This window comes from Arachis hypogaea, chromosome 16 (assembly GCF_003086295.3).
Source record: "Arachis hypogaea cultivar Tifrunner chromosome 16, arahy.Tifrunner.gnm2.J5K5, whole genome shotgun sequence".
In the NCBI taxonomy this organism is placed as follows: domain Eukaryota; kingdom Viridiplantae; phylum Streptophyta; class Magnoliopsida; order Fabales; family Fabaceae; genus Arachis; species Arachis hypogaea.
Window position 1 is genome coordinate 72,345,158 of NC_092051.1, and position 12,615 is coordinate 72,357,772.

General features: G+C 38.9%; 1 non-coding gene across 1 annotated transcript; it reads left to right on the forward strand.

The window, feature by feature from the left end:
* Window positions 1-9,064: 9,064 nt before the first annotated feature.
* On the forward strand, window positions 9,065-9,172 carry LOC112760572 (small nucleolar RNA R71). Its single transcript, XR_003181005.1, has one exon. It is a non-coding gene; the product is annotated as a small nucleolar RNA R71 (small nucleolar RNA).
* The last annotated feature ends 3,443 nt before the right edge of the window (window positions 9,173-12,615 follow it).

Sequence of the window (12,615 nt, forward strand, 5' to 3'; positions counted from 1 at the left end):
TGATTAACTTAAACTTCCCACCTAACCTATGACAACCTATACAATTCTAAACAAACCTAACTACCCATTCTTTACTTTTTCGCATACTCATGCATTCTATTTTAAACACCACACATATGCATTGATTATTATTGAACCTTGAACCTTGGGGCATTTTGTGCCCTTTTTATTGCAATTCTTTTTCTTTCTTTTTCTATATATATATATATATTATTTTTATTTTTATTTTTTTTTTTGTAAAGTATATATACAAGTACTAATGCATATGGTTTTACATTTGATTAATACATGAGTATATACCCAATTCCCAAAATTTTTCAATAAAAATATAAACACACTTTTATCTCTACCCAATGTTCCCAACTCTCCCAAAATCAAATAATAAACACTCTCACTAGCCTAAGCTAATCAAAGATCCAAACAAGGGACATTTATTATTTTTCACTTAGGCTTGTAGTGTGCTATAATTAAGAATAAGTGGGTTAAGCATAGGCTCAACATTTGGCTAACAATGGAAGATAAAAGTGTAGGCTATTTAGGTAAGTGAGCTATTTGAACAATGGCCTCAATCATATAAATGCATGTATACGCAAATAATGGACATAAAGAATCAAACAAATCAAAGATTACAATCATAGAGAGAGAATAATTCACACAAGAATGAAAATAAGTGGTTATATATGATGTAACCACACGATTAGGCTCAAATCTCATATGCTTGTGTTCTTAGCTCAAAACATGATCCACAAAGTATATACTTCAAGCAAGTTCTAAAAAAATTCTCAACCAATTGGGGTGGTGCCCTAAAAATGAGTTTCTTGGAAATTTCATCATATTGATTGAGCTTATTCTACTGCAAAATTGTGATTTAGAAAAATTTTTAAAAATTCTCCTAGTTTACCCCTTTTTAAATCAAAATACATTTCTTATATAAAAAGGGTCAACTAGACTTTCAGTAATCCATTAATTTTCTAATCACAATCAACAACTAAGATGCAAAATATATATATATCTATACTAAAAGTGTACAACAACCAAAATAAGAGTATCTACGAAAGCATAAATATGTACAGCAATCCCAAAATGATCTAAAACGTAAAGTGCGAAATAAAACAAAATAAAGTAGCAGCGAATAGAAATAAAAGTCTGAAAGTTCACCACATAAGTGCAAACACCGGTCACGAACGGTGACCTCCCCACACTTTAGGATTGAGCATCGTCCTCGATGCTACTACTGAAGCTCGGGATGGGGGTCAACAATCGCACCAGGCTGTGGCTCATGCTCAGGCTCGGGCTGTGGGACTGGAGGTGGCACTGGCTGTGGCTCTGGAATGTCATGCTGGACCTCAGGAGGCTGCTGGACCTCAGTGGTGGTCTGCGTCACTGGTGGTGCCTCCTGCTGTGTCGGCTCCGCACCATGCTCCTCCTCCTGATCCTGCTCATCAGAGGCGGAAGACTCTGGAAGTAGAGGGAGCTCGATACCCTGTGATGCAGCCGTCTGGTCTAAGCGGTTGAGGCGTCGCATAAGACGACGCTCGAAGCGCTTCATGAAGCGAAGAAGGTGCTGCACTAACAGATAGGTCAGCTCAAGTGCTGATGGTGGTGCAGGTGCTGGTGTGGACGAAGTGGGTCCAGCTGCGGTGGAGGATGAAGGTCTAGCTGCCTCGACTACCGCTCTAGCTCGAGAACGGCGGCTAGTCGGGGGCTTCTCATGCACCCATACACCCCATGGAATAGTAACTTCCTTGTCATCATGATCTGGAGGTGGTGGTGTCACGTCCTTGTCCTCCCACGGGACATCAGCTAGCTCAGCTAAGCTAGTAACCAGTGTCGGAAACGGTAGCAAGCCGCGAATATGAGCTCTCCACATGCTATGCCTAATCAGTTGGGGAAAATACACCTCCTTCCCCTCCATGACACACCCAATCAAAACTAGCATATCCATCGGAATCTCTGAGAAGTGAGTGGTAGGGAAGACATAGTGGGCAAATATCTGCTGCCAGGTCCTAGCCTCCCTAGTCAGATATGCAAATAGCATGCCCTTGGGCTTTGTGTTGCTCGAATCCATCACCCAGGAAGCATCTGGTATAGCAATCACGCGCCTAAGCGCCTCATAGTCAAAAGTCATGGAGAGGAGAGCTACCTCTGCCTGCTGGTAGGCACAAGTTTCAGGAGTACCAACTCTGCAGAGCAGCGCATCCTTTAAGGCATCCTCAGTGATCATAATTTCTCTACCCCTCAAGTGTACTGAATCCAAGCCTTGTCAGAAGAAGTTACAGTAAAATTCCTTGACCCACGAGATGTTAATCCGTCCCAAGTCCCTATCGACGAAATCCAATCCCAACTCAGAAATACGGCCGTTTATGGCACGCCTCACATCATTGGGAAGATTCAGCTTCTTCTCAATGTTCAGCTTTGTCTTTGCATAACGAGAAAGGCGTAGTTCGCAGTAGAGGTTTGGAAACTTGGTTGGATCAGTGGATGGAAGTAACTGATTTTCTTTTTCCTCATTATTTAGCGGATTCTTAGCATAGTTAGCATATGGTGAGGGTGTAGAGGTCTTAGAGTGCTTCCTCTTTTTGGAAGTAGTGGCTATAGCCTTTCCTTTATCCGATATCCTGAAAACATAGATTATATAATATAAGCTTATAGCCAAGTAGATACAAAGCACTCAAACCAAAGCATATTCATGAAGTGAATAAGGAAAGAGGATTTCTTGGAATGTAAGCAACAGAATATAAAATTCAAACCAGACTTCAAACCAAGAATTAAAACCATGTTTTGCACATCCTTCGTTAATTGAGTTCAGAAAGCACCATATCCAAAAGAATGACAAAAAGAGTTAGGTTGAAAACCAAAAGGAGTCAGTTGGTTAAATGAGTTAGAGTTAGAAATCAGTTTGAAAATCAGTGATATGGTAATAACCATCTCAATCTGAAAGGAATGCACAAACCAATGCTGTAAGAACATTCACAATCATGAGTTGCAACAAGTCATTGATGATGAAATATGATATAGCTAGAAAACAGCTAATATGAAACAAACCATCAATCAATGTAAGGATCACTAGTAATTTTGGTGAAATCAAAATCTTGAGAAACAAGTAAATCAAGCATATTTAACACCAACTTTAGCAATGCATACAAGTCACAAGTTCAAATGTGAATTGGAAACCTCATGGTCTATGTGACTTAATGAGATTATGTATGAACATAATGAACTATTTGGTCACATAGATGAGAACATTCAAACTTATGTGTCTATTGCAAAACAGGCACAAAATTTTAAGGAAATCACAAGTGATGGTCAATTGGAAAATTCATTCAAACCATTCAACGCCTAGACGCAAACCATCATGCATCACAAGCAAGGAGTTTAAGCAAGACCAAAACTTGTCCCTAAGGATTTTCCAAAACCATTTAAGCAACAAAATTCTAATTGAACAGAAATCATCAACTAGAATTTGTTACACCCAACCAACAAGGTTAATTTTAAGATTATGGTTGAGAAAAATTCGGCAGCAATTCAGCAGCATATTGGCTAATCCCCAAATTCAGACAGACAAAGCAGATTCCATATGAATTCAACAATAATTAAAAACACAAAACCATATGTGAGTTTATATGGAGGTAGCAGCCAGTCAATAGTTCAGCAACAAAACAATTCAAACAGCACAGAGGGCAGAAGCAGTTGCTTCAATCAACATTTCCTTCACCAATCCATCACAAATAAGCAGCATTATCAGAGTACATGAACACAGGGCAATGCAGCAAAACAGAGCAATTTCATATAGCAACAGAAATTCAAACAATGCCTAAATCCACTACTCAGCCCAGATTCGCTAACCACCTAAATCAAACTAAACTAACTAACTACGCTAATTCTAACTACACTAACGTAATTAACAATAAGCAGTAAAATGAAGCAAAACAGGGGAGGTATAGAACCTGGTTGCAGAGACAGAGAAGAAGCAGAACGGGGAAGAAGAAGGTGAAGTGGAGTAGTGAGATGGAGAACCGGTCACAATGGCGGCCGCGGTGGCGCTGGTTGCACAGAGGCAGCGAGAAGCAGAGATCAGAGGGGCAGTGAAAGAGGGAGGAAAGAAAAGTGAGAGAAGAAGGAGAAGACGGCGCGGTGATGGTAGTCGACGGTGGCGACGGGATTGGAGTGCTCGCCGGAGGTGAGGTGGTTACTGGGAGAAGTTTGATGATGGAGGGGGGTTGAATGGTGGGAGAAGGAAAATGGAACGTTGGGGATGGAAAGGGTGTGATGCGCGAATGCGCTAGGGCTTCGCGTCTCTGGGGTAAGTGAAAATTCGAATCCACGCGTGCGCGTAAGGTGCGCGTTCGCATGGGTAGGCGAAATGGAAGAACGGCGCGAAAGCGCAATGCGCGCTTGCGCGTAGATGAAGGAATCGGAATGGGCGCGGACGCGCAAGGTGCGCGTCGGCGCGGATGTGCTGGGCTGCAGGCACAAAAGGGGCCCAGAGTTGGCACAACTCTCGGGTCCTTTGGCCTGGATGATGCTAAGACGCATCGACGCGCGCGCGCACTATGCGCGTTCGCGTGGATGGCTGAGCTTATTGGAGGGGCGCAGAGGCGTGAAGTACGCCAACACGTGAACAGCGAAACAGGGAGTGACGCGGACGCGTACATCGTGCGTCCGCGTGGGTTGAGGCACAGAGTTAGCCCAAAAGTGGCGCAACTCTCTGGTTTTTGGCCCTGGAAACTAAAATGCGCAGCCAACGCGCGCGCGCACTTTGCACTTGCGCGTGGCTTACTTTTTCTCTCTCTTTTTTTTTTTATTATTATGAGCGTCAAAAGACCTCATAACTTTCCATCCTTTTCTAAAACTCTAGCTAAGGTGTAAGATTAAGCACATTTGGAGACATAGAGGCATTTTCAAACAACTTGAGAAAACTTGCAATTCAAGCAAAAACTCAATTCAAAAATAAATTCATCCCTTATTAAAGCATAGAATGCATAAACACCTTATTAAACAAAGGAAAATATACCAAGAGGTAAAGAAACTATATACAATGGAACCCAATTCATTCATTCATTATATCTACAGGAGAATAGAAAGAGTTTACCATGGTGGGGTGTCTCCCACCAAGCACTTTTAGTTTAAGTCCTTAAGTTGGACATTGGGAGGCTCCTTGTCAAGGTGGCTTATGCTTGTACCCATCCTTGAACCTCCACAAGTGCTTGTCCTTCAATCGGTTGTCAGAAGTTCCAACCTTCTTCATTAAGCTTTGGTGAGGTTCTTTCCAAGACGTGAGCTCCCGAGAAAGATTATCATAGGATAATCTAGGATCCCATATCTTGTCCTCGCACCCATCTTCTAGTTGATTATCTTGACTTTGTTCGGGCGATGAGAAAATAGAATTCTCATGGAAGCACCACACTACTCTCCTAGACCCATTTAGTTCAGCATTACACCAATCTATGCTCTCTAATTCCGAGCTTCCCACCATAATGAGCCTAGATTTAGAACGCCAACCACTAAACATCCTCCTTTTTCGCTTGATTCCACAAAGCGCCCTGAGTTGGCCATCCGTTTCAAGCAAACCATATTCAAGTGGGATAACACAGCTGCGAGTTAGAAGTTTTACCCACTCAAGTAGAGGATCGGATGACGAATTAGGTAGAGGAATTCCCAAAGATCGTGATAAAGCATGCTCTACTCCCGTCCATCCCTTTCTAGAGGTTTCCACCACTTGGTGAGGTTCTTCAAGTTCCCCCTAATGCCAAGTCTCCTTAGGTTCACCTTCTTCTTCACCAATTTCTTCTATTTCTTCCCCATCACTCTCATCGTAGATAGGAGGTCTAGTGAAGTCTACCTCATCATCAAGTCTAAGCAAATTGGGGAAGGATTCTTCAAACTCAAAAGGATCATATGTTGATTCGGAATCATCATAGGTAGGAAAGTTTGTTGCTTGGAGCACTTCTTCCAGTTCTTCACTTGCATTAGGCTTTGGAGGTTGCAAGCCCTCTTCAACCTTGCTTTCCAATGTACTGGGGGAGGGTTCAACAGGATCGTTAAGGGAGTTGATCGAAGTGGGCAAAAAATTATTAGAGATGGAATCCACTTCTTTATCAATTTCCTTTAACTCATTGTTTACTCCTGCAACATTGCTCTTTTCTTTGATATTCCCTCCACATTCCTTGGAGGAAGTTTCCTCAACTTGGGATTCCTTTATGTACTCAACATATCCTAAACATCCATCCACCACTTCCTTTTGTTCGCTAATCTCTATCTTCTCTTCTTGTTGTGGTTCTTGATTCAATTCTTCTTCCTCGCCATGGAGTTCCATGTTCATATCCTTGCTAAGCTCCGGGGTTGCTTCTCCGCATCCAACAATGGAAGTACTTATGGCGCATGAGCTTAGGTGAGATGTTAGGTGACCCACAGCTTCTATTATACCGGCCACCTTTACTCTTAACTCCTTGAACTTGGTTTCATCTTCCTCTTGTCGCCTTAAAATACGAGATTCAAGGTCTCCCAGTTCTAACATGAAGGCTTCATCAGGAGATGGGGTTGGAAGAGGAAATTCATCAGTTAGGGAAAAATTGTTATAATCGGAAGGTGGTTCATGTTGGTGAAGTTCTTGAGGTGGTGTATGTGGAATTTGTGGTTCTTGAGAGTATTGGTATTGGGATGGTGGTTGTTCTACATGTAGTTCTAATGGTGGTTGATATGGTGTGTATAAGTTATGGTCATATGGAGGCGAATGATGGTATGAGGCTTATGAGTATGACGTGTGGCTATGTTGAGGATATGTCTCATAGGCATATGGTGGTAGTTCTTGGAAGTCACAAGGAAATTCACCATAGCTAGTGCATTGATATGCATCATAGAATGGCTCTTCTTCATAGTGCATTGGTGGAGGTTGTTGCCATGGAGGTTGATCAAGTGTTTGAGGCTCCTCCCACCTTTGATCTCCAATTCCTTGATGTACATCCTCGTTGAAGCCTTCATATCCTACAACATAGTTTGAGCTACACTCATAGCCAAAGTGAGAATTCATAGTGATGTGGAAAGTAAAAAAAAAAAACAAAGAGCAATAAGAAATGAAGAAGACTAAATCCTAAAACTAGCAAAAATCAACAAGTAAACAAAAAAATAAAGCTATTCACAATATGTACAATAGCCAATAACATAGCACCATTGGGCTCCCCGGCAACGGCGCCATTTTGATAAACAAAGGAATTATCGTGTCGGTATAGAATTTCACAATTGAAATCTCGTTGCAAGTATAGTTCTACACCAACAAACAATTCTCCCAATAAAAAATTTTGGGTTGTCACAAGTTCAACCCCCAATGAAAATTTACCGGAGTATTTCGGACTCTGGGTCGTCTCCCTAGGAACCAACGGAGTGCATGTGTATTGGCTATAAAGGGGAAAATGGGGATTTTGTTTATGAGATGGCAAGGAAATAAGTAAATTGAGCGAGTAAGTAAAGAAAGCAAATTAAAGAACTCTTGGCTAAGAATTGGGTACTTAAGATCACAATCCTAGTTAATACCAATTATCGACAATTATGAGAGGCCAACCCATTAAGTCTACTTCTCGAAGCATTAAGTACGTAACATTTACTCCTAGACTAAAAGTATGTCAAATAGGCCTAATCACATCCACCCATAAGTCCTAACCTCCCTACCAATTGGTTTAGTAGTGGATTAGCGTCAATGGGCTTCAAATTGATCACACAGGGTTCTCAAATTACTAATTCCATGGTATCCAAAACTCAAGATTACTTAAGTCCCTTGGCCTAGACCAAGAGTTGATAAAACTACTCAAGAACTGAAGAAAACATTTCATCAAACACCTAAAGTGCAATAAAAATTGACATCATAACTTGCAAGGATACTAAAATCTACCACTATTAATTGCAAGAAAAGTAAATTCAAAACTCAAATCAACATCAATTAAAGGGACATCAACATTAAAATTGCATTAAATGTAAACAAATCCAACATAAGTGCATGAATGTAAAAGAGAGCATAAAAGTAAAATTAACACTACAAATCATGAGAATCAAGGAGTAGAAGTAAGAGATCATAAAAGAAATGAGATGAGAACATGTAATTAAACCTAAATCTAGAAGAGATTAACCTAACCTAATTCTAGAGAGAAGAGGGAGCTTCTCTCTCTAGAAACTAACCTACATAATGCTATACCTACAACTAATTGCTCCCCCTTTGCTTAGACTTCAATTCTGCATGAAATACACTCAGAAACAAGTTGGATTTGGGCTTGGGCAGCTCAGAAATTGCCCTCAGTGTTTTGCCATTAAGTGGGCCAAGTACGAGTGTTGGGGCGTGCGCGCCATGTGCGCGTGCGCGTCCTTGTGAGAGACCACTTTTGCGCGTGCGCGCCTTGTACGCGTGCGCGTCCATTGGTTCCTTCCAAATCTTTGTTTCTTCATGCATTCTCCTCTTTGCATGCTTTTCTCCTCATTTCTTCCATCCGATAATTGCCTAATGAACCTGAAATTACTTAACAAACACATCAAGGCATCGAATGGAATTAAGGTGGGTTAAAATCACTAATTTAAGGCCTAAAAAGCATGTTTTTACAATTAAGCATAATTTAAGGGAGAATTACAAAACCATGCTATTTCATTGAATAAATGTGGGAAAAAGTGGATAAATCCCCCAAAATAAGCACAAAATAAACCACGAAATCGGGGTTTATCAGTTCTCAGGATCATAAGCTTCTTCTTCAGAAAATGCTGCTTTAGTACTGTTGGATGCAGCTTGCAATCCATTCAGACTCTGAGAAATCATATTGACTTGTTAAGTCAATATTTTGTTCTGAGCCAATATGGCATTCAGAGTATCAATTTCAAGAACTCTCTTCCTCTGAGGCATCCCATTACTCACAGGATTCCTTTCAGAAGTGTACATAAATTGGTTATTTGCAACCATGTCAATGAGTTCCTGAGCTTCTGCAGGCATTTTCTTTAGGTGAATGGATCCACCTGTAGAATGGTCCAATGACATCTTAGATAATTCAGACAGACCATCATAGAATATATCCAGGATGGTCCATTCTGAAAGCATGTCAGAAGGACACTTTTTGGTCAGTTGCTTGTATCTCTCCCAAGCTTCATAGAGGGATTCACCTTCTTTCTGTTTGAAGGTTTGAACATCCACTCTAAGCTTGCTAAGCTTTTGAGGAGGAAAGAACTTGGCTAATAAAGCCGTGACCAGCTTATCCCAAGAGTTCAGGCTATCTTTAGGTTGAGAGTCCAACCATATTCTAGCTCTGTCTCTTACAGCAAACGGGAAAAGCATAAGCCTGTAGACCTCGGAATCAACCCCATTGGTCTTAACAGTATCACAGATTTGCAAGAATTCAGTTAAAAACTGAAACGGATCTTCTGATGGAAGTCCATGAAACTTGCAATTCTGTTGCATTAGAGAAACTAATTGAGGTTTTAGCTCAAAATTGTTTGCTCCAATGGCAGGGATTGAGATGCTTCTTCCATGCAAGTTGGAATTTGGTGCAGTAAAGTCACCAAGCATCTTCCTTGCATCTCCACCATTATTATTATTTTCGGCCATGTCTCCTTCTTTTTCAAAAATTTCTATCAGATTTTCTCCAAAGAGTTGTGCCTTAGCTTCCCTTAACTTCCTCTTCAGAGTCCTTTCAGGTTCAGGATCAGCTTCAACAAGAATGTTCTTATCCTTGTTCCTGCTCATATGAAAAAAAAGAGAACAGAAAAGAAAATATGAAATCCTCTATGTCACAGTATAGAGATTCCTTATGTGAGTATAAGAAGAGAAAAATAGAAGAAGGAAAAGATAAAAATTTGAACACAGAGGAGAAGAGTGGGTTCGAATTTTTTAGTAGAAGAGAAATGTTAGTAGATAAATAAATAATTAGAAGGAGATGAGAGATGGAAGAATTCAAAAATAAAATAAAATAAAAATATTTTTGTTTTTAATTTAAAATTAAAGTTAAAATTCGAAATTTAAGAAGAGAAATAAAATTAAATTAAAATTTAAATCAATTAGTTAATTAAAAAGGAATTTTGAAAAAGAAGTTAGTGATTTTCGAAAATTAGAGAGAGAGAATTAGTTAGGTGGTTTTGAAAAAGATAAGAATCAAACAAGATAAGATTAATTGACAAAAAGATTTGAAAATCAATTTTGAAAAGATAAGAAGTTAGATAAGAAGTTAGAAAAGAAAAAGATATGATTGAAATTTATTTTGAAAAATATTTGAAAAAGAAATTTACAAAAGATTTGATTTTGAAAATTAAAGTTGATTACTTGACTAACAAGAAACAAAAAGATATGATTTTAAAATTTAAAGATTGAACCTTTCTTAATAGGCAAGTAACAACTTGAAATTTTTGAATCAAAATATTAGATGTTAGTAATAAATTCGAAAATATGAAGTAAAAATAAGAAAAAAATTTTGAAAATTAATTTTAAAAATTTTCGAAAACTTTTTGACTAAATCAAACCAAAATTTCAAAATTTATGAGAAGAAAAAGAGAATGATATTTTTTTTTATTTTTAAATTTTTAATGATGAAAGAGAGAAACACAAAATTGACACAAAACATAGAAATTATGAATCAAAACAACTAATGAATGCAAGAACACTTTGAATGTCAAGATGAACACCAAGAACACTTTGAAGATCAAGATGAACATCAAGAATTATTTTTGAAAATTTTTAAGAAAAGAAAAACATGCAAGACACCAAACTTAGAAATTTTCAAACTTTAGACACTAACAAATTGAAATTGCATATGAAAAACAAGAAAAGACACAAAACAAGAAAAATTAAAGATCAAACATAGAAAATCATCAAGAATAACTTGAAGATCATGAAGAACACATGCATGAATTTTCGAAAATTTTAAGAAGAATTAAAAAGATGCAATTGACACCAAACTTACAAATTGACACTAGACTCAAACAAGAAACATAAAATTTTTGGTTTTTATGATTTTATAAGAGTTTTTTTTTGGTTTTTTTGAAAATTATTTTGGGAAAAACGAAAAAGAAGAATTTTTTTTGTATTATTTTCGAAAATAAGAAATAAAAGATCTTAAAAATAAAATAAAATTACCTAATCTGAGCAACAAGATGAACCGTCAGTTGTCCAAACTCGAACATTCCCCGGCAACGGTGCCAAAAACTTGGTGCACGAAATCGTGATCGTTCATTCCTTGGTAACGGCGCTAAAAACTTGATACGCACGTTCTTAATCTTAGTTCTTCTTCACAATCTCGCACAACTAACCAGCAAGTGCACTAGGTCGTCCAAGTAATAAACCTTACGTGAGTAAGGGTCGATCCCACGGAGATTGTCGGCTTGAAGCAAGCTATGGTCACCTTGTAAATCTCAGTCAGGCGGATTCAAATGGTTATAGAGTTTTAATAATTAAAATATAAATAAAACGAAAGATAGGATAGAGATACTTATGTAATTCATTGGTGAGAATTTCAGATAAGCGTATGGAGATGCTTAGTTCCTTCTGAATATCTGCTTTCCTACTGCCTTCATCCAATCCTTCATACTCCTTTCCATGGCAAGCTGTATGTTGGGCATCACCGTTGTCAGTGGCTACATCCCGTCCTCTCAGTGAAAATGGTCCAAAATGCGCTGTCACCGCACGGCTAATCATCTGTCAGTCTTCGATCATACTAGAATAGCATTCAGTAATCCTTTTGCGTCTGTCACTACGCCTAGCACTCGCGAGTTTGAAGCTTGTCACAACCATCCCTTCCCAGATCCTACTCGGAATACCACAGACAAGGTTTAGACTTTTCGGATCTCAAGAATGGCCGCCAATAATTCTAGCCTATACCACGAAGACTCTGATCATAGATCAGGAGGCTAAGAGATATGCATTCAAGCTTGTTTGCATGTAGAATGGAAGTATTTGTCAGGCACGCATTCATAAGTGAGAATGATGATGAGCGTCACATATTCATCACATTCATCATGTTCTTGTGTGCGAATGAATATCTTAGAGAAGAAATAGGCTTGAATTGAATAGAAAAACAATAGTACTTTGAATAAATTCATGAGGAATAGCAGAGCTCCACACCTTAATCTATGGTGTGTAGAAACTCTACCGTTGAAAATACATAAGTGAAAATAGGGTAGACATGGCCGAGTGGCCAGCCTCCCATGGAGGTCTAGAGATCTAAAATGATCAAAAGATGATCCAAAAATGGTCCAAAGATGGTTCAAATATGTAAATACAATAGTAAAAAGTCCTATTTATACTAAACTAGTTACTAGGGTATACAGAAATGAGTAAATGATGCAGAAATCCACATCCGGGCCCACTTAGTGTGTGCTTGGACTGAGCGTTGAAGCTTTCACGTGTAGAGGTCTTCCTTGGAGTTGAACGCCAGTTTGTAACTTGTTTCTGGCGTTTAACTCTGCTTTGCAACTTGTTTCTGGCATTTAACGCCAGAATAGGGCAGAAAGCTGGCGTTAAATGCCAGTTTGCGTCATCTAAACTTGGGCAAAGTATGGACTATTATATATTGCTGGAAATCCCTAGATGTCTACTTTCCAAAGCTATTGAGAGCGCGCCATTTGGGTTTCTGTAGCTCCAGAAAATCCATTTTGAGT